The sequence below is a fragment of the Macaca nemestrina genome, chromosome 13 (assembly GCF_043159975.1).
Source record: "Macaca nemestrina isolate mMacNem1 chromosome 13, mMacNem.hap1, whole genome shotgun sequence".
Classification (NCBI taxonomy): domain Eukaryota; kingdom Metazoa; phylum Chordata; class Mammalia; order Primates; family Cercopithecidae; genus Macaca; species Macaca nemestrina.
Window position 1 is genome coordinate 56,468,223 of NC_092137.1, and position 23,520 is coordinate 56,491,742.

Below are 23,520 nucleotides of genomic sequence, written 5' to 3' on the forward strand. Positions count from 1 at the left end.
CAGCCCTTCCTTAGAAGTCTACTTAAAAGTGAGCATTGTAGGTTCTGCTTCTAGGTAAACCAGAGACTTGGTAGCAAGATGGGGATGGAAAAAAGGCAGGGAAAAAGTCAGAGTCTTGGAAAATAGGAAGGTTAGGTCAAACCAACAGTGGTTGGGTCCCTTTCTTACAGACCTGGTTCTGAGGCAGAACATGCAGCAAGTGTACCCAGGGTGGGCATGAGCTGAACTACCATGAAATGAAAGAGGGTGCTTCTTCTGGCTGGGGACAATGACTGCAGGGCAATGTGTCCTTGAAGGCACTGGCTAGGGGGAGGATGAACAGCCTCACGGTCCAGATTAACCTTTATGGTGGACAATGAGCCAGCCAAAGAGGCTCCCATGTCTTGCTGAATAACCATACATAGAAGAAAACTTGGTTTTGGGTTTGATTTTATTTTAATCATTAATTTGTTGTCTGATTAAAAAATAGGTGCATGTCCATTTATTTGTGAAAAGTACTAGAGTGTATTGTTAGGAGCAAGGTATTTGGAGATTGAGTCTGAGCCCAGAGCTCATAAACTGTGTGACTTTGCACAAGTCATTTACTGTTTCCTCTTCTGTAAAATGGAGAAAAATAATCATAGCTACCCCCAAGTGGTTGTTCTGAGGATTTAATGAGAGAACTTATGTAATGTCCTTAGTGCCTGAATGTAGTAAGCACTTAGATTTTAGCTATTATTATCATAACCATTATAATCTCATCAACCTAGATGATCTATTAATGCTTTCATATATTCCCTTTTAAACTTTCAATTATGCATTTATATTTTAAAATAGGCAGTATCATATTAGGTATATGCAATTTTGTGTCCTACTTCTTTTCAATTAATACTGTATCCTATGTGTGGAGTTTCTAATGGAGCACAGGTAAGAGCATTGGTTTAGGAATAAGCAGACCTCAGTTAGAATTTAACTTTACCACTTACATACCCAGGTGTGTGGCTTTGGGAAAGGCTACTTAACCCTTCTGAGACTCAGTTTCTCAACTGAGTTGGTGTGATAATTGCTACTTACAAGGCTGCGAGGAGAATTAATAAGAAGGAAAGTTAAAGATCTAGGTCGAGACCTGGCAAGTTGTAAGTACTGAAAAATTGTTGGTTCCCTTGTCATAGGAAAAGTATAGTAATATTTCTGAGCTTCTAGAGTTAGAGTCTGTTGTATGTCTCTAATGACTGAAAAATCTTAACATTTCCGTGGATAGATCAGTGTCATGTTGGAGTGTTCATTTTATGCGTGATAGACAAGTATGTTAAATGTTCTCTTGTACTGTGCCCTAGCTCTTGGCCAACTTGCAGCCGAATAAACTTACAGATCACTGGACTTTGAGTCATGAAGTTTCTTTAGGCTTTTTTTTTTTTTTTTTTTCTTGGCTCACTGCAACCTCTGCCTCCTGGGTTCAAGTGATTCTCATGCCTCACCCTCCCGAGTAGCTGGGATTACCAGCGCATGCCACCATGCCCAGCTAGTTTTTGCATTTTTTAGTACAGATGAGGTTTCACCCTGTTGGCCAGGCTGGTCTCGAACTCCTGACCTCAGGTGATCCACCCGCCTCAGCCTCCCAAAGTGTAGGGATTACAGATATGAGCCACCATGCCCGGCCTTCTCTGAGCTTTTTCCTCACACATTTTCTGTGATTCCTGAGAGTAAGATCAAAGTACGTCAGTTAGAGACATGGTATGAACACAGCTATCCAGGGATTGGTGCTGGAACAATGCCCTACCCACCACCCAGTGGTGCTTCGACCTAAGGATTTATCAGGACTCTTCCTGCAAGGAGCTGGTAGTTATCTCCTGAACCACATAGCAGAGATGTCTAAATATTATTGTTAGTTCACAATTGCCTTAGTCAGTTAAGGCTGTTAAGTAACCAGAGACTGGTGGCTTATAAGCAACAGAAACTTATTTCTCACAGTTCTGGAGGCTGGGAATCCAGAATCAGGGTGCCAACACGGTCAGGTTGTAGTGAGGACCCTCTTCCAGGTTGCAGACAGCCATCTTCTCACTGCATCCTCAGGATGGAGTGCAGTGGCGCAATCTTGGTTCACTGCAAGCTCCGCCTCCCGGGTTCACACCATTCTTCTGCCTCAACCTCCCAAATAGCTGGGACTACAGGCACCTGCCGCCATGCCCAGCTAAATTTTTGTATTTTTAGTAGAGACAGGGTTTCACCATGTTAGCCAGGATGGTCTCGATCTCTTGACCTCGTGATCCTCCTGCTTCGGCCTCCCAAAGTGCTGGGATTACAGGCGTGAAACATGGTGCCCAACCCTTTACATAGTTCTTTATGATGGGCACCATCGGCTTTCCACTGTGACTTTCATTGGCATTTCCTTCACTGCTAGTAAGGCTGAGCATACCTTCATTGCAATGGCAATTTTGACTACTTTTTTTGTGAATTGTCAATTCATAGCCTTTGTGCATTCTTCCATTGGGTTGTCTTTTTAAAGGTAATTTTGTTAGGACCACTTGTGTATTATAGATACTTTTTTTTTTCTGTAGGGATTCATTTGACTCAAAAACTTATTTAAACATTAAAAAGAATAGTTGAGAACAAACACAGTATACAATGAACTATTTGGACTTTATACTGCTTATTAATTAAAACTTTAAGGACATGATTAATGTTATGGACTAAATGTTTGTGTCCCTCCAAAACTCTTATGTGGAAACTTAACTTTCAGGAGCCCCAGGGGTTTCAGGGATGTTACCCAAGGGGCCACCAAGTGAGACAGAGCTGAGCTCCCATGTCTGTGTCTGCCTCTCTATATTCATAACCTCCAGCTCTCAGCTGTCAATAGAACCACTCACTTTTATCCATTTTATGTATTGGAATTTAACATACAATTTATTTGAGGAAAGTCGTGGTGCTTAAAATCAAATTTGAACACCATTGCTTTAGGGAATGATGCCTTAGCAGGGATAATTCTGATATGAATATTACACACATTATATTTTGAGGGAGTTCAATAGCCATATGTAAGAAACATGATAAGAATGATCCTGATTCCTACTTTCTTGTTACTAATGCCAGAAATTTCTCAGACCTATTAACCTGGGCAGAGGCATTTTAATCTGTGTAGTGGGCTGTTATTATAACTATAGTTGTGTTTGTCCAGCATGCCCCTTCATCTTCCTTCTCCTAGTCATACAACCCCTATTTCAGCAAGGAGCCCATCCCATGTGTTTTAGGGTAGATATATGACCCAAGGCTAACTAATTAGAATACATAGTCCACCTGGCTATAGTAAAGGTTTCAGAGATGATACATGATTAAGTCAGGTCAACCAGAGCCTGCCCTGAGATTTTTATTGGAATTATTGGGAAAACGGATCCTCTTATTTCACTAGAACCACAAGCTGTAAGGATTACGTAAACCTAGAGCTGCTGGTGGTTCTCTTTGCCATCACATAAGGAGAGTGTACCTTAAAATGAAGCTGAGACCAGAAAGGCAGAGCTGAGAAATTCAGGGATTTCTGAAGACACCGTTAAGTCCCTGGTTCCAGCTATTCCTGGAGTTAGTTTGCACCTTCAACTTCTCATTTATGTAAATCCCTTTTGTGTTTGTGTTGAGTTTCTGTCTCTTATAGCTGAGAGCCACAGCCTGCTCTCTGCATGATTCTTGCTGGTGGATATCCTAAGCCAGGTTATTGGGGAAAGAGAAAAAAATGAGGCCCTTCATGGGGAAGCAAACAATACTGAGAGGGGCTGCAGAATTGTGTAGGCAGTTGGAAGATACTGGACCCCCAGTGAGGGCCAGTCAGTTTAGAACATGAAAGAGAGGGGAGGTGAGATCAAAACGGCTATATTTCCCATGGTTCCCCTGAGATGTGAATACCTGTCCTTTGAATTCCTCACTCCTGGGGTTCTAAACCCTTGGGAGTATTTTGCCTTCATTTCCATGCATATCACTGAAGGCCCTTCTCACAGCGTGTTATCAGAAAACCTTGCACGAGTCAGTGTTCTGGACTGTGAGCAACAACTCATGCGGGGAGTGGAGAAGGGCAGGCCCACGAAATGGATTGGAGGGGCAGGAGGGTAAGCTGACAAGAGGGTGCTCTGTCGGTGTTACCTGAGGCAGGACTGATTGCAGGAGAGCAATGGAGCTTAGAGGAAACTGCAAATGCAAACACTGTGATGATATTCTTGGATCCATCGGAGACAACTTCCAGGGGAAGCAGAAGATCCAAGGAAGCAATGTCACAAAAAGGCAGATGTCTCTGCATTGTGATCCATGCCAGGGTCTCAGACCTTGCTAGTTGATTACATCATCCCTGTGATAAAGCAGTCAAGCAAATGTGTAGTCACCAGAATTCAGCATTTAAATGTTATTGCTATTTCTAAGGCTTACAGGTTGATGTAGATTCCATTCTGACTTGTGCACCCTGCATTTATTAAAACAATGGAGTCTGTCTGGTCTCCCCAACTCTGTCCTTCTATCCTTTTGTGTTTGTTTTATTTTTTCAAGAGGGCAATATTATGAACCCAGTTCACACACATCAGCCAGAAATTTTCCTTCACCTACTGCCATTTTGCAGTCTCAAGTGAAAGCGATGGTAATCAAGTTATGGGCTGGAAATGCGATTCCTCTGTGGGTAACCAGGATGTTCCTGAGTTGCTGCTTCAGAGAGGGGCCAGGCTGGGGCATACATCATCTGAACAGTGGGCCAGGTCTGGCAGCTGGTTCTTCACTGAAGCTATCACTTATTGCCATGGTTCCCAGTGGCAGCGTCAATAAGATCTCAGGGAAGGATAAATGGGAATGTAATAAATGTTGCAGCTGAAATAAATGCAAATGGAAAATCTGCAGGATCATCTGCCCAGGAGCAGCAGGTGAAAGCAAAGATAGAAACTCGATGCTTTCAATTAATAGACTGGCTAGTTGTCGGAGGGTAATTCCATTGTTAGAAACTGCCTGTTGTCACAATCCTGATACAGTAATGACTTCTTTTATTCCCTATAAAGCTGAAGATGTCAGAAACTAAAAATATCCATAGCATAAATCATGCCTTTTTCAGCTTTTGACAGCCACTGTCTCAAACTCAATTAGTCATTGTGCACAAGGAAAGCCGAGATCATCACAGATTCACACATGCTTAATGGATAAAGCATGACTGGGGAGAGATTTCCTCTGTTTAATTTCTGCTGTTCAGTGTTCACTGGTAGATCACATGGCTATTAAAATAAATAGGGCAGTAGAAGTTTCTTTTGGGCAGGGTTAAGCAGATGTTCTTTATTTAAAAAGATTGAATGCATTTTATCCTAGAGAGAGAAAATTTGGGAGGCACAGGAAATGAAAGAGGCTTCAGAGGGTATAAAGAGTGTTTAATTAGAAAGCTTGTCTCATCGCTTGGATGCAGACCCTTCCCATTGGGATACCTATCTCTGAGCTTCAGAATATGAGCACCAGAACAAAACCAGACCTCTAGAGGACCAAAGGGCTGACTCAGATGCTTCTGGGGAAAATGCTGAGCAAGAGACAAGAATTGTTTTGACTGATACTGGAAGACTGGAATTGCCTGGACTTCTTTAGCAATTTCCTGTCTGCACTTCTTTAGCAATTTCCTACACAGTGATGTCTCCACTACCTGTGTCTCTTGGAGTTCCAATGATCATCATTTAAAAAAATACCAAATGATGGGGGTTTGTGTGTGTGTGGGGGGGCGGTTTCTTAATCGTGTACCGCTGGTTGGGTCTAGACTAGAGTTGTGAATACAATTCAAGTCTGGGAAGCAGTTTTAAAAAGCACTTTTTTTTTTTTTTTAAACAGCTCAAACTATTTACCTAAATCTTTCTAATTGCTTTGCTTGTCTGTGCTTGTCTGTGTTAGCATTGTCAACTTTTTTTTTTTTTTTTTTTGAGATGGAATCTCATTCAGTCACCCAGGCTGGAGTGCAGTGGTGCGATTTCAGCTCCCTGCAACCTCCATCTCTCGGGTTCAAGCAATTCTTGTGCCTTAGCCTCCCAAGTAGCTGGGATCACAGGCGTGCACCACCACCCCCAGCTAATTTTTGTATTTTTAGTAGAGACAGAGTTTCACCATGATATTTAGGCTGGTCTCGAATTTCTGACCTCAGGTGATCTGCCCACCTTGGCCTCCCAAAGTGCTGGGATTACAGGTGTGAGCTACCATGCCTGGCTTTTTTTTTTTTTTTTTTCTTTTGAGACAGAGTTTTGTTCTTGTTGTCCAGGCTGGAATGCAGTGGTGTGATCCTGGCTCACTGCAACCTCTGCCTCTCAGGTTCAAGCTATTCTCCTGCCTCAGCCTCCTGAGTAGCTGGGATTACAGGTGCCTGCCACCGCGCCCAGCTATGTTTTTGTATTTTTTGTGTTTTTAGTTTCATCATGTTATCCAGGCTGGTCTCGAACTCCTGACCTCAGGTGATCCACCTACCTTGGCCTCCCAAAGCGCAGGGATTGCAGGCATGATCCACCATGCCCAGCCTTGTTTTTAAATTTTAAAATTAAATTTAAAACTTTTAAAATTAAAAATTGTAAATTTTAAATTTGAAACCATGGGGACTATTTTTAAACATAGTCAAGGGCAATGTTGTATAGAAAGAGGTTCTTAGGATCACAGCGATCTTCCTCATAGGTTTATGAAAATGTTTTGAGGAGTCCAAATATCCTAGGAGGTGGTTAAGGCCAGGGATTACTCCTATTTTAGTCTGCAAAAACTGAGGCTCATGGGGCTGAACCCGTTAGTACCAACTTCTAGATCTCCTAAATCTCAGGCCCGCCAAGATTGCCCAGCTAAATACCTGGGGAGTAGATTAGGTGTGGGGTCAAGGCTAAGGCTGAATGCCTTCCTGTCATTAGCACTGGAAGTCTTACGACCTGGGAAACCCCTCAATCATAGGCAAACTGGGACAGTGGGTCACCCTATTGCAAGATCGCAGTTGGCCTATCTCAGATGTCACGTACATCTCTAGATCCTTTCTCTTCTGTAATCTTTTTTTTTTTTTTTTTTTGAGATGGAGTCTTGCTCTGTCATCCAGGCTGGAGTGCAGTGGCACGATTTCAGCTCACTGCAAGCTCCGCCTCCCGGGTTCACGCCATTCTCCTGCCTCAGCCTCCTGAGTAGCTGGCACCACAGGTGCCCGCCACCGCGGCTGGCTAATTTTTTTTAAAAAATATTTTTAGTAGAGACAGTGTTTCTCCGTGGTCCTGATCTCCTGACCTTGTGATCCACCCGTCTCGGCCTCCCAAAGTGCTGGAATTGCAGGCCTGAGCCACCACGCCCGGCCTCTCTTCTGTAATCTTAAGTGTGTTTGGAAGCTGGCTCTTACCCATGTGTTACCAGTTAAACCCCTAAAAGTTCAGATTTGAGATTTCTGAGTGAATTTGGGTTATATTTTTCTGACAGGTCTGACAATCCTCTTGGGTGCTTTATCTCTGGGGGAAAAAAAAAAAACCTGCCTCGGCCACTGAAGTCACCCTGATGCCTCTCTATGGGCCCAACAGGCTCATTTGATTCACAAACTTGTGTAGATGAATCTGAGAGATGAATATCTGTTGTTCACTCTGGCTTGGAGCATATGAGATGCCATACGACAATCTTTTCTCCTAAAGAATGGGGATAATAATTATCAACTTCATAGAGTTGTTTTAAGTATTAAAAAAGGTAATATAAGAAAGGTGTTTAGAACAGGGACAAGCACATAGTAAATATTCAATAAATATTAGGAAAAAGAAAAACTTAAATAGTGCTATAGAAATATAGGCTGTTGACTGAATTGTCATTATCATTGTGTTTGGCAAATTCTCATGATAGAAGATTTTTCAGTCTGTGGAGAAAACATAAGTTAAAATTAAAGTCATTCAGAGTAAGTGAAGACTTCCCCAAGGAAACCCAACCTCAGAGTCAGATGGCATAGTTCCCCCACAATTAAAACATGCATTCTCATACGCTTGGGAAGCCACTAAGCTGTGCCTGTAAACCAGCCAAACTTCAGAGCTCCGGCTTTGTGTAGTGGCCTGTGGGTGAGGATTCTACCACCAGAGGGAGTTGAAGACCCAATTCAAACTGGATTAAGCAACTAGGAAATGAAATTTCTCATGTAACTGGAAGTTTAGAAGATCATGCAACTGATCTTCAGAGTTAATTCAGCCCAGTGTCTTCAGAGTATAATCCCAAACTCATTGAAGTGCTCGACCATTCAAGATCTCAGCTGTGAGAAATGAGGCGATCAGCACCAGATGTTAATCCTTTCTCCCAGCAGAGATCAGGGAGCTAGGAAAGGTGGGGATAGGGGCTGTGGAGGCCTATCTCTTATTTGGAGAAGCCAGGGTACCCAAACTCAGAAGTGTATGGAATCTAGCATCAGTGAGGAAGGAAGGTCACCATAGTAAGCAGGGCTTGAGGTAGATTTCAGGAGTGGGAGTATAAAGGTGATAGAACTCAACATGTGAGATGAGAGCAGTCAAGGACAAGTTATGAGATTTGAGATGGGGACTACTGTTTGGGCTGGGTGCTGCATATTTGTGCATTCCCTCAGTGGACTGTAGATGAAGGGTGTGCCCGTAATATTTAAAGAACAAGGGTGGATTCACCCGAGAAACAGTTCAGGGCAGGGCTTTCCTTGCAGTAGGGAAAAAGAACGCATTCAGGTAAAGATTGGAGGGTGATTCTTTCTTGCTCCAAGGATATCAGGTGGGTACTTCTTTCCCAGGAACGCTGCACCTGGGCTAAGGGCAGCAAGACCAGTCCTGGACCCTATATAGGTAGGACTGGAGTTCCTAACTCACTGCCAGGCTTGAAGCAGGGGCTAGTTCTTCATGAGAGACTGGCAAGATATTTGCTCACCTTCTTACTTTTCTGAGAAGGTAAATTCAAATTTGTTAGGGCTCATAATTCCCAATGCTAGAGTCCTTTCCCATTTCAGTTACTGGCTTCTTTGCTTACCAGTGTACCAGCATTAATTTACCTGTAACATGGGCCACGTTCTGCTCATCATGGCAAAGGAAGCCAGCAGAGACACAGCACGTGGACTGAAACAATGGTTATAAGTCACTGAGTTCTATTCTGTCTAAAATACTTAAAAGTAGACGGGCAAACTTCATTGAGTATAGACTGTTTGGAAATTGCCTTTCCAAGAAAGGAAAAAGTTTCTTGAATGTAAGGATTATCAAGGAAGTGGATGCTACGGGGGAGGAATTGTCAGAAAGAAGGCATCGAGACGGGTTTTGTCATGTAGGCCGGACAGTGATCCTGGGAGTCTTTTCCAGAAAATGGTTTTCTACATGTTTTTAAAAATAGCAATGTAAATGAATCAACTTGATCATCCATAAGCTCAAACCTTCATTGTTTTGAAGGGTACCACTCAGGCTAACACATGGTAGTCTGACATGTTTGTATAAAAATATTCTAATTACTTTTTTATATATTATTTTAGAATCTAATTTAAATTTAAATTTTTAAACTTTGTATTAGACATGCACCAAAAATATGCATCTATTTTTCTAAAATTTAGAAAATTTTTTAAAATTTAAACTAATTTGGGAGTTATACCAGATTTTTCTAAATTTTAATTTAAATTTTAAAGGTTTAAATTTTTAAAAAATCGATGCATATTTTAGGTGCCCAATATACATTTTTGCTTATTTATCTGTTTTTGATAAACAAATATTCCCACATTCTCTTCAGTCTGCATTGATTTTCTGGGCTGGTTGCACTGAGTTTGTAGTCAGAAAGTAATTGAAAGTTGTAACGGGGTGCCATCTACTGGGGAAATAGAACAATAGATTAAAAAGCAGAATTGATAGGCGTTCCCACTGCAAAAAAGAATGTGATGAATATGATGTAAAAGAAAACATGAAAAACGATGGGAAGTTTACATTTTGCATAAGACTAGAAGTTTTATTTGAACTCAAATATACTTCTTTGATATACTACTTTGACATTAGCGCAGACACTAGATATCAAAAGAAACCCTCCGTTTATACTTAAAATCCTAAAACTTTTAAATGGCTGAGACCTTTGAGATCATCCAGTTCAACACCCTCATGTTACAGATGAGAAACGGGCTCAGAGAGGAGAAGGGGTTCATCAACTCTCTCCAGTTAGGTAATGTGGACATTTATGTTCTCTCCTCACCAAGATGGTCCTCACTCAGATGAAGTAACCATTTGGCAAAACATTATGATACAAAGGTCACCAAGAAATTATCCAGGGCCAAACACAACACGTCTCTGGCTGACTAGACAGACTGTTAGAAAGCCACATAATTAGTGTTGCTCCTTTGCATGGGAAGTGATGCTTATTCGTTTGTACTGTAAGTCCCCACAGATACCTTCACACCAATAGGATTTTCTCTGATTAGTTGCTATTTACCTGCTTATTTAGAAAGTAACCAGCAGAACTGCTGCTTTAGATCTAATTCTTTTTTTTTGTTGAGATGGAGCCTCCCTCTATCGCCCAGGCTGGAGTGCAGTGGTGCGATCTCGGCTCACTGCAGCCTCCGCCTCCCAGGTTGAAGCGATTCTCCAGCCTCAGCCTCCTGAGTAGCTGGGACTACAGGTGTGTGCCACCACATCCAGTTAATTTTTTGTATTTTTTAGTAGAGACGGGGTTTCACTGTGTTAGCCAGGAAGGTCTCGATCTCCTGACCTCATGATCCACTCGCCTGGGCCTCCCAAAGTGATGGAATTACAGGCATGAGCCACCAGCCCTGGCCTAGGTCTAATTCTAACAAAGAGAAGGTGATGAGTGGGAAGAATATTATGAGAATTGACCATGGCATCCCAAGGCAGTAATATCCAGGGAAGAAAGTGGGACTGGTGAGGACTGGTGGGGCATAGACCTGGGTTCTAGCATTCAGAGCAAAGCGGGCACTTAGAGGGAAGAGTGTGCAGGAAGCATGGGGAGCTCTCAAAACCACAGTGCTCTGACTCCACAATTGCAAATACACCCAATAAGGAGTGATATGGTTTGGATCTGTGTCCCTGCCAAACCTCAGGTTGAAATGTAATCCCAGTGTTGGAGGTGGGGCTTGGTGGGAGGAGTTTGAATCAGGGAGTCGTATCTCTCATGAATGACTTAGTGCCATCCCCTTGGTGATAAGTGAATTCAACTGAGATCTAGTTGTTTAGAAGTGTGAGCCTGGGTGACAGAGTGAGACTCTGTCTCAATAAATAATAAAATAAATAAGAAGTGTGTGGCACCTTCCACTGTCTCTCTTGCTCCTGCTCTCACCCTGTGATATGTTGGCTTCTCCTTTGCCTTCTACCATAAATGTGAGCTCCCCGAGGCCTCCCCAGCAGCCAAGCATCTGCCATGCTTCCTGTTCCGTCTGCAGAACTGTGAGCCAATGAAACCTCTTTTCTTTGTAAATTACCCAGTCTCCTGTGTTCCTTTATAGCAATGCAAGAATGGCCTAACACAAGGAGTAATTAGATGGGTGCTTAGGGAAGCCAGGGTGGCTACATAGGTTTCTCTCTGATGAACTCTGATTTCCAGTGAATACTTAGAAAAGAAACAGGAAGGAGTGCTTGGCCAGAGATAAGAGGAAGGCTTATGAGAACAGTATTATATAGCCTCTCATTTCCATGAGCTTGTAAGAAATGCTCAGGGCAACAAAACTCAGAAAATTATTTTTAGAGTAATCCTCACAAGAGGGGGTGGGGAACAGGCCTGCTTCCTTGGAGCGATTCTTGCTTGCTGACCGATAATATAAATGAGCTCCTCTACTTCTGTTCATCTTCATTTTTTGCAACAAAGAATGATTTTTGAATTGAAAGCATAGAACATATGTTGATAAACGCGAATGGAAGTTCAGACTGAAAAAAAGCCATGTCAACTAGTAACAGCTACACATTAGAATGCTTCCTACGTTCAATATTTTACCTATATTATCTCATTTAATCTATACAGCAACTTTACGGTTTTGGGCACTATCTTATTTAGATATTAGGAACCTTAGACAGAGAAAGGTGAAAGTATTTGTTTACGTTCCCTGTAATGAGGGGAAAGGAAGGCGGCACACAATTTATTCTCAGGCCATCTGATCTGGAGCTTGAGAGCCAAGCTGCTCAATTACTGGGTCTCCAGAGTTCCTATAGGAGGTTGGTCCTCCTGGTGCAGATACAGTACACCCCAGCCTGTGCGAGAACTTGCACTGTGAGCCATGGCAAGGGGCTGCAAATCCAGCAATGGGAAAATATGTTTCTCTTTTGAAAGTTTTCCTAAAAGAGAAAGCGAGAGCGAGCGAGCGAGCGAGAGAGCATAAAGCAAATTCTACACACTGCAAGTTAGTGAGCTTGGTGTAGATGTTGGGTGAAATCCTAAGATAATAGGGTAACAGTCCTAAGACTTAAAAGGTTATTGTATAATAAACACCTGGGAAAGGAAGCAACCAATCCAAGCACCAGTGAGGGTTCGTAACTATGCCATCATTTACACATTCAGAAAATGCTGATGGCCTACTCTGTGCCTGCTGCTGTGGTGGGCATCCTGGGATAATAAACAGGGTCTCCCCTCAACGTAATCTCAACCAGTGGAGGGAAGACGAGGTGACTAATGATTGCAATGCTGTGGAAACATCAGATAGGTATGGGTTCGTTAGTAGAGATAATGTGCCCCAGGGAGGCACACAAACTAGCGAGAAAGGAAGCAGAAAAGGTATCCCAAGGGTTGGGCTCCTTTTCCTTTCATTAAAAAGGTTTTTTACTCCGTCTCTACTAAAAAAACACAAAAAACTAGCCGGGTGAGGTGGCGGGCGCCTGTAGTCCCAGCTACTCGGGAGGCTGAGGCAGGAGAATGGCGTAAACCCGGGAGGCGGAGCTTGCAGTGAGCTGAGATCCGGCCACTACACTCTAGCCTGGGCGACAGAGACAGACTCCGTCTCAAAAAAAAAAAAAAAAAAGTTTTTTAAAAATTCACTTTGTTAAAATTTTAGGCTGAACTATATGAACCATATGCAATTGCCATTTTTTAGGCCACAAATGGGCAAATATTGGCAATTTTATATGATCCAATCTAATCCAAAGTTTTCAAAGTCCAACAACACAACAGCACTACAAACAGGTTTTAATATGAAACGGGCAGGACGTCCCTGCTTCGCATCTTCCCACCTCAGACTCCTCCCCAAAGGCTGCCACTCTCAACTCTTCTAGGTTGCTGTTTTAAGCTATTTCCTTGGCTACATATTGCCAAATAATATATGTTACTGTCATTTCTTGATTTTCCATTTTAACTCTCTAGTGAACTTCTGCTCTGAGGATGAGGATTTAACGCTTATGCTACCACTATCATAAATGCCTGCATTCTCTGCCCTATCTTACTTTACTACATTATAATTTCTAGTGAGATCACACTTCATATTTGCATCATTAATGTCAGAAGGGAACTCCTGATATTTTCTTCCTTGAGGTGGGGTTTCTGCTAAACATTTCTGTGATCTCTCTGCGCCTTTCCTGATTAATTCATTTGCTTCTCTCTAGGGAAGGAAGAGTGGCTTAATCTGGTCAGTGAATTTGGATCAGGCCTTTTTCATTCTGCCTCTGGAAGCTGTTTAACAGCAAGGGGAGAGTGTTCCTTGCTGCTCCATCTGGGCTGTGAAGGTCCAGCCTTGCCTTGGCTTGGGCAGGGAGTTTAGGGAGGAGTGGGAATCTGCTTAATTCTGAGATTCAAGACTCATTTGGTTCTCATACCTAAACTACATTAGCCAGATATGCCTTTTACTTTTTAATAGACAACAGAAATTTATTTCTCACAGGTCTAGAGGTTGGGAAGTCCAAAATCAAGGCGCTGGCAGATTTGGAGTTCTGGTGAGGGTCCACTTCCTAACAGACAGCCACCTTCTCACTCTAACCTCACATGGTGGAAGCTAGTGAAGCCTTTATCACTAGAGGGAAATAAGGGTGAGGTTTTGTCCTTCATCTAAATTTTCTGGTTTATACAAGCCAATTTGTTTAAAACTTGGGTGAGAAATAAGAAAGTGATTTACCAGGTTCCTTGGAAGGACCTGACAGTTATAATTACATACTTTTAAATTTACCCCTCTTTTCCTGTAGTGTTCTTTGTTTTTTTCTAGAGCTATGAACTGTTTCTGTTTATTTGAATAGCCCATCTGTAAACTCCTGAAGGCTGAAAACACCCCTCTATAAGGTCAAGTAATCTCTTGCACTCCCCAACGCCAATTCCCCCACCTGCCACCTTTGAGATGAACCTTTTGGAATCCTCCTACATTGCTTCCAATCAGTTCTGACCCTTCTCTGGGCCTGAAGCCTGGCTGTTACCCTCACCGTCATCCTGGGAATTTGGTTCACTTCTGTGTTTTGTCCCTGGCTTCTTGGATTACATGACTTCCTGTTTCTTGTCTATATTCTACCCTCACACTTGACTAATGATTTTGCTAAGTATAGAATTCTGTGTTCAACAGAATTTCCCTCAGAACCTTGAAGGAACTGTTTTCCAGAAGCCCCGTGAGTGTTATGAAATTTCACAATGATGGGCATTTTGCAGGACATCTGGTAGGTCCTTTCTATTTTAGAAACACATTCTTCTAAGTTCTGAGAAATTTTTTGCATAATTTCTTTTATAATAGTTTCCCTGCATGTTCTCTCATCTCATTTTCCACACCACCCCCTCCTTCCCTGGAACCCTTGCCATCCTGATGTTTGACCATTTGGGTCAATCCTCCAATTTTCTTGATCTTTTTGCTCTCTTATTTGCCACCTTTTTGTCATTTTGTTTTACTTTCTATGAGATTTCCAATACTTTACCTTTCGATGCATACCATTTGATTCAATTTCCTTGTTTTCAGTTGACCGTCTCACCTCTCCCTCATCTGTGCCTTTGGTCCCTGAATCCAGAGCCCAAGTCCTGAGCTCAGAGTCTGAGGCCTGGCTTCTGCAGAAAAGCAAAAACAAAAATGAACAAACAAAAAAACTACCTGTCCCTGGCTGAGGCAGTGGGGTGAGGGTGGAATGCATAATCTAGTTCCATGGGTTTAGAAGGGGTATTTAACTCCATCTCATGTACACTTTCAACCCACACTTCTATTTTCAGCCTCACCCCACACCCTGGCCTTCAGAAGTAACTAATGCTCCTAATTTTGGAAACTTTCTGGAGCTTTTTGCAGTGCCATTAGGCCTCCCTCTTGTCATCCCCCACAGGCTTTAGCTCTCCCAGGTCTGTTAGGTGTTAGGTCACTGTGTTACTTACATATCTTCTTTCCAGCTTCCAAAATGGTGTTGACATTTTCCCTTTGCTGTATTTGTAGTCTCTTCTTCTCTATTACTTGTACATGTTGGATTATGCCTTTTAAAATTTTTAAATCACCATTTTATTGAGATTTTCAAGAGACATAAATGAATGGTTTAATTAATATTCCATATTTAAAGAGAATGATCTCTCACCTTCTCTCCGTCATTTTTAGTAAGAACTTTATTAAGATATAATTCATATATCATACAATTCACCCATTTACAATGTACAGTTTGTTTTTTGTTTATTCACGTAGTTGTGCAATCATCATCACAAGTTTAGAAAATTTTTGTCAACTCCAAAAGAAACCTGATTCAATGGCTATCATTGCCCATTTCTCCCCACTTTCTCCAGCCCTAGGTAACCACCAATCTACGTTCTGTCTCTGTGGACTTGCCTAATCTAGGCATCTTATATAAATGGAATCATATAGTATGTATAATACGTGGTCCTTTATGGCTGGCTTTTCTCACTTAGCATAAAGTTTTTAAGGTTCATCAATGATGTATCATGTATCACTATTTCATTTCTTTCCTTTTTTTTAAGAGATAGGGCTTAGCTCTGTCACCTAGGCTGGAATGCTGTGGCACAATCATAGCTCACTGTAACTTTGAACTCCTCAGCCCAAGCAATCCTCCCACCTCACCCTCCCGAATATCTGGCATAGGACATCCGCTATTTTTTTTGATAGAGATAGGGTTTTGCAATATTGCCCAGGCTGGTCTCAAACTCCTGGCCTCAAGCAAGCCTCCTGCCTTGGCCTTTGAAAGTGCTGAGATTACAGGTATGAGCCACTGCACCGAGTCCCCCATTTCTTTGATTAATAAATAATATTCTACCATCTAGACATATTATTATTTATTCATCCATTGATAGATATTTGGGTTGCTTTTACTTTTAGGCTATTATGAATAATGTTGCTATAAACACTTGTGTACATGTGTGAGTGTAGACATATACTTTCACTTCTCATGAGTATGTACCTAGGACTGGAACTGCTGGGTAATTTTATATTTAATCTTTCAGGAACTGCCAGACTGTTTTCCAAAGTGAGATTTGATATTCCCAACAGCAGTGTGTGAGGATTCCAGATACTCCACATCTTTACCAACGCTTGTTATTGTCTGTCTTTTTGATATAGACATCCTAGTGGGTATGAAGTAATATCCTATTTGTGGTTTTCACTTGCATTTTCCTAGTTGATAATGATATTGAGCATCTTTTTACAAGCCTGTTGTTCATTTGTATGTCTTCTTTGGGAAAATATTCAAATTCTGTGCTCATTTTTGAATTGGGTTACTTATCTTTTTATTACAATTTGTAAATATTTTCTCCCATTCTGTGTGTTGTCTTTTCACTTTCATAATGGTATCCTCTGCAACACAAAAGATGTCCAGTTTATTTTTTTATTGCTTCTGCTTTTGGTCTCGTAGAATAATTTGGAAAGTGTTCTCTTCTATTCTTTGGAACAGTTGGTATTAATGCTTCAAATGTTTCATAGAATTCACCAGTGAAGACATCTGGTCTTGAGCTTTTCTTTGTGGGCAGTGTTAAAATGACTAAGTCCATCTCCTTATTTATTTATTGTAAAAGTCTATTTAGATTTTCTATTTCTTTTTGAGTTGATTTTAGTAGTTTGTGTCTTTCTAGGAATTTTTCCATTTCATCTTCCTCCATCTTCATGTTTGATTTTTCTTGGACAAGAGAAGAAAAATCACAGGTCAAGAAAATCTGGTGGTGTGTCTGGGTTTCAGACTGCTATATGAGATTGTGCAAGTTGGAGTGTATTTGAACTGTGTACCTGCACAGGTACACAACCTATGCAGATAAGCATGGTGGTCTTAAATAGAACTATTAAGTGTATTGATTTTGGAGCCAGACCATCTGGGTTTGAATCCTACCTCCCCACTACCTAGAGGTGTGTCCTTGGTTAAGTTACTTAATCTCCTTAAACTTCAGTTTCCATCTATATAAGTCATAGTACCTTCTTCAGGGTTTTTCTTTTTCTTTTTGTTTTTGAGGATTAAATAACATAATACACATACAGTACCAAATTCAATAAATGTTACCTCTTATTAGGTATCCTTGTGGCCTTACTATAAACTTAATGAGGTTAGAAATGGGCTTTTTTCACCTTTAAAATTGTTGTATCTTTTGTACCTAACAAGTGTCCTGGTACTTAATAGGAGTCCAGAATTGTTTGTTTGATGTTTTCATGTCAAAAAACTAGATGTGAGGGCAAACAGCTTCTTCAGGATACTGGGTGATAATGAATGTTAAATGGAACAGTTAGAGGTGTACCGAAGCTACTTTGGCCCTTGTTGGGTTTAACAGAGTCATAAATGGCTTGAATAAAGCCATGCAGCCTATACCTATAAAATTCACACTTGACCTAAAACTAAGGAGGGAGAACAAAATGTAGGTATGTGTGTATTAGTGTCTTTATATTCCTTCCTATACTTGGGTCCTAATATAACAACTGCATAAGTAAGTAACAGAAATATGTGGATTAGCAGCAATATAAAAAAAATCCTAGGAGTTCTAACCAACAATAGACTCATTCTGAGTAAGTAGTTTAGAAGCAATTAAAATCTAAAGCTATGTTCATTATATATAAAACAAAGGAGGGGACAGGCACACACAACAGATGTGTGGTGGCTTTACTTGTTTTTAGCTTTTTTTGGAATATGTCGCTCTAACTTTTTATAAACTGGATCTAGACCCTCAAATAACAGGCAGTAAACACTGAAACAGTCTCTTTTGTGTGAATAATGTTTTATTATTATGAGCTAAAAATGCTCTTAGTAGATAGGTTGGTTTATGCTAGGTACAGCGCCTCATGATGACTGACATAAAGATATACTCTGTGACCACTGAAAGGGAGTGAATGGCCTTCCTTATAAGCATGAGTATCAGTCAGGCTCCTCAGATTTCACACGTGGTTATCAATCCTGTTCCTCGCTCCATTTAGCTGAAACATAGAATATGAGTACCTTTCAGTACTCATTTGTACCCAGTTACTTTCAAAACTGGAGTTGAGAAAAACAATATTAGCAAAAAACAACCAGAAGACTGTGTAATCCAAGCTTTTCCGACCCATGGTCCATGGGCCACATGTGGCCCAGTATAACTTTAAATGTAGCCCAACACAAATTCATAAACTTTCTTACAACATGAGCTTTTTTGTGATTTTTTGAAAGCTCATCAGCTATTGTTAGTGTTAGTGTATTTTATGTGTCGCCAAAGACAATTGTTCCAGTGTGGCCCAGGGAAGCCAAAAGATTGGACACCCCTGATAATCTATCCACCCACACTCTAAAATGCATCCCTAAATTAATCTTATTGTAGAATCAGACTCGGAATGCATCATAGGCTGGCCCACATAAAATTGCTTTTATTGGAATACTTGGACATGAGGGCATCAAATTGTATTGAAGACTGTTCTAAGAAGCATCCTTATAAAATATGTCTTTGGTTTTACACTATTCAAACTATTTTCACTAAAACACAGTTTCCTAGAATAATTGTTTGAATTAAGCTTGGAAGGAAAGATCTTCCTAAGCAAAAATGGTAGAGGATGTGGGATTGGGGTGGCACAAGAAAAGTTCAGAAGTGAAAAACCACAGTGTATATTTGCAAAATGATGGTTATCTCAGTTTACATGGAATGAGGCATACGATTAGGACTGGATAATAGGATAGAACCTGATTGTGGGGCCAAAGAATAAATATTATTTGGGAATGAATGGAAGATCACTCATTCATAAAAATATGTTTTGAGTGCTTACTATTTGACAGGTGCTGGATGTGGAGTGGCAAATAAGATGGACACACAAGCCTTGACCTCCTGGAGTGACTATGATCAAGATTATGATCAATGAGACAGACAGTAATCCAGGAAGCAAACAAATAAGTGTTTAATTAAAAAGAATAGGGTGCTAGAAAAGAACAGAGTGACAGCAGTCTTCTTGAGAAAGAATAGACTCATCTCTAAGGAGGTGACATTGAAATGGAGATCTGGAGGATGAGAGGTGGTGACCAGATGAAGGTGGGTAGGGAAGAACATTGCATGAAAAGAGAACAGTAGTTGTAAGGCCCTGGAAGGGGAAGGGTCTGATGCCTGAAGGAAACGAGAAAGACCAGTGAGGCTGGAGTATAGTGAGTTTGGAGGGACGCAGTGAGAGAAGTTGAAGCCATCCAACCACCTAAAGCCAGAGTATTGGGAATTTATTCTAAGTGCAGTGAGGAGCTTTTTACTCATTTTAAACAGGGTGTGCCTGTGTGTGACTGATAAGCTCCACTGATAATTCAGAATAGAGTTTTGAGTAGGGAATATTTTAAAAAGTAGACAGAACTGGAAAGAAGTTAAGGCTGGGCAGACTTATTGCAACAGTTTCAGACAGGTATTGGCAAACATTTTCCGTGAGGGGCCGGATAGCACATATTTTAGGCTTTGAGTGCCTAACAGTCTGGCTTAACCACTCAACTTTGCTGTTGTAGTGTGAAAGCAGCCATAAACAATACAGAAATGAATGAGTATGGTTGTGTTCCAGCAACATTTTATTTACCCAAAACAGGTGGTGGGTCATGTTTGGCTCTCAGGCCGTAGTTTGCTAGTCCCCATTCTGGGTATTAAAGACATGCCAGTGCACGTGCTTGTGAAAAAAGGTGAGGCCAAGAAAGACTTAGGGAGAAGAATTGCCAGGCTTTGGGACTACATGCAGGGCCTGAGAAAGAAGACATCGGACAAGATTTGAAGTCTGGGTAACAGGGAGAACAGTGTATTTTTGAGAACTTTAAAGAAGTTAGGAAGAGAAGCTGGTTTCGGGGGCAAATAATGCATTTGCTTTTAGTGTCTACATAGTTTATACCAAATTTTCAGCTGAATTTGGCCAGTGTAGAAACATCCATAAGGCTGGCAGTTGGCAATAACATTCAAAGCTCATATAGGCTGTGAGAAATCTGGACCTGGGATCCCTCGTCTCTATTCGAAGGCCAGGGGTGATTCATTTGATCTGCCCCAAAAGAGGACTCCAAGATGCCTGCTCCTTTCTCGTTTAATGAGCACCCTCCTAAGCTGCAGATTCAGCTAAGAAAGGCTCTTTTCTCCAAAACACTTTGAAAGTTTCATTCTCTGTGCAGAGATGCATTTGTGTTTGAGAAAATGTGGTAAACCCTTGCGGATGTCACAGAGAGGTCAGTAACGCCTCCAGCTCTCTGCTGTGAACAACCGTCACCAGATACCACACGTGATTTGAATGCCTGTCTCCAGCAATAAAGACTGTCTCCTGGAGTGGATTTTTCGTTTTTGGGTCACTCTTAGTTTTAGCACATGTGTGTTTTAAAATATATTGCCATCCATCACACTGATACATTTTGCATTTTTTTATTATTCACATTCTAAAAAATTTACTAGTTTAATGAAAGATGAAAAGAATGCCTGAAAAATATCCTGAAACTAACATAGGGCAAGATGAAAATTGGAGCTTAGTTTTGCTTTGGATGGCAGCACAGTTCTTGCAGAAGAGTTCTGTGCTTTGGATGTTATGGGTAGGTTTGGTGAATTAGGGGCAATTGTCCTGTGGTCTTCACTGCAGCCTTGGGGTTATATGTCTGGAGTTGAGTAGGAGAAAGACATGGTTTGGCTAACATCAGGCTTCCTGTGCCTCTTGGAATGGTAGTCTGGCACAGTGAGATCTAGCATGGGAATCCTTTTGGAAATCTCTTGCCCCCTTTTCTTCAAAAGTCTGTTCATGGTGCTCACTGTACCCTGTATTCCAATTCAGGTGGCCGACCACAGTGATTTCCCCTACTGGTGATATCGGAGCCAAGTTCTGTCTTTTCCTTCTTGCCCCTTCTTTTGGGGGAAATTGCTATTCTCCCTCCAACCCTATTCATATGGTCTTAATGAGGACTATCGTCCTTTTACACATTTCTAGTTTCCTGGACACCGTGATGGCTTGGTCCAGAGATGGCCCATGAGCTCTTCCCTGTGAGTTTTTAAGTTCAGTTTGCGGTCGTGGTGCCATGTCCACATAGAATGAGGAACATCCCAGGGAGAACAGAATGAAGATGAGGCAGAGAGCACCCATAGGGGGCACAAGTCTCCATTTCCCCTAAAATCTTCGGTGCTGCCCTCCCTGTCCTGCTCGGGGTTTGGGTGACAAACTCTTTCTCCGATTTTATGGAGCTACCCCAGAATCTCGCCAACCAATCTTCCTTTTGCTTAAGCCAGTTTAGAGTTGGGGTTCTTTTATTTGCCATTTTATAAGGTGTGGAATAGGAATGGCAATAGAGGATCGTAACAGATTATTCTCCTTCTGAAATCACACCACAGAAACAGTGGCTGGTTCTGTTCACTCTGTATGAGCATAGGAGCAGAAGCACCACCTTCATGCAGTTCCTCAGAGTTAGTCTCAAGACTTGCAGAATTTTCGACAGGGGCTGCCCCTGAGGGCATAGATAATCAGAACGCTTGAGGAGGCAGGTGTCATGATGAGAAATCACTTTTTGTAGCCCTACCAATAGACAGCCAAGGGGGAATAAATGGGAAAAATGATCTGATCTCCCCAGAAAGTGTCTTAGGTCTGGTTTTGTTCTGGGAAGGAGACTCTATTTAACTATCTTGGTTCTCCTTCAAATGGCCCCAGCCTGTTGGCCCATCTTTACTGTTCTCTACAGAGACAGGACTAATAAACCTTCCTTGGACATGACTTCTGTTTTCTTGCCTCTGTCTTCAACCTCAGTGTCCCTCCTCCCCACACTTTAACACCTTTTGAAATACTACATCTACTTCAAGGTTTATTGAAGATGCTACTTCCTACCTGAAGCCTACCTTTATTGGCTCCGGCTAAAATTAACCTTTGCACCTGTCATTAAAACAGAGTTTTTATAATTCCCTTAGAATTTATGCACTACTTCTCCCAGTGCTCACAGGTATATAATTTTATTTTCATGTTAGCTTATAAAACATCAGGTCAGAAGATTGGCCTATATAATTTCTAAACTCCCTTGCACTAACTCTGTAATTCTAACCCTAATATGAACTGTTTACAAACTTACAGTATAAATAAAGGCATATATTTTTATTTTTAAAATGACGGTCTTAGGACCTCTTATCCTTTATTGTCAGGAGTTTAGTATGTCCTTCTTTCTTGAGATCCTCTCTTCCTGAGCTGCCCCACAACTCCAGGGAGGCGCTGTCCAAAAGGACTTTCTGCCATGATGATAGGCACATGTGGCTAGTGAGCACTTAAAAATGTGGTTAGTGGCTAGGAACTGGACTTTGAATTTTATTTAATTGAGACTTAAATAGCCACGTGTGCGTGTTTGGCTATGGCTACTATATTGGATAGCACAGCCCTAGGAGCTTCCACAGTCCAACAAAGAATTTGCTCCAACCTTTACCCCTTCCTGAGGCATCAGTGGGGTAAGTGACAACAATAGCTGATGCTTCCTATCACCAAAGGATGTTGCTGGTGGAAGTGCAGTGCTGGTCCCCTGCTGGGAAGGGAAGGTGATAGAATCCTGCTCTTCCTACTGCAACTCTTGGGGAGTATGATCCTACTCTCTTAGGTTAATCTTGGTCTTGCTGCTTATGCTTGGGCTCTGAGGCTGGAAGTCTTATCATTCATCTTTTCCCACACACAATTACCACCCCAGACTTCTGCAGCAACTCAGTGTCGGGGTCAGAACTGATTCTACTGTCCACCATCTCATGGGCCCAGAATCACTGCCTCCATTCTGTCTAGGTATCCATCAATAGGAGTCAGATGGGTTTTCCTTCCGAACCCCCCAAAACACGAAAGATCTGCCTTTGTTTGAATTCCTCCAGAAATAGACCCCTAGGCGAGAATTAAACTGTAAGTAGTTTATTTGGGAGGTGATCCCAGGAAACATCAGCATGGGAGTTGAGAAGTAAAATAGAAAAGTGAAGGAAACCAATAAAGGATAATGAGTCAAACGAGTTACTACTGTGCAGCTGAAGCTCAGCCCTCCTGGGGAACTCTAGGAGGGAGTATAGAACATGTTTTAGTATTACCCTGAGAGGCAAATAAGATAGGATCTATTTACCACATCCCCATCTCTCGTGGTCCGAGGGCTTCTCCTGATCTCCTGAAAGCGTTAAGTCTCTAGCACTTTCAGCTTGCACTGGGGGCAGTCAAGTATGCCTCACTGGCAGAGGAAAGCCAGTAGGCAGAGTTACAGGCATTTGCAGCAAGAAGTCACTGGAGTAGAGAGGTGAGCCAGGGAGTGATGATGCCTGTTCAAGGGTCCT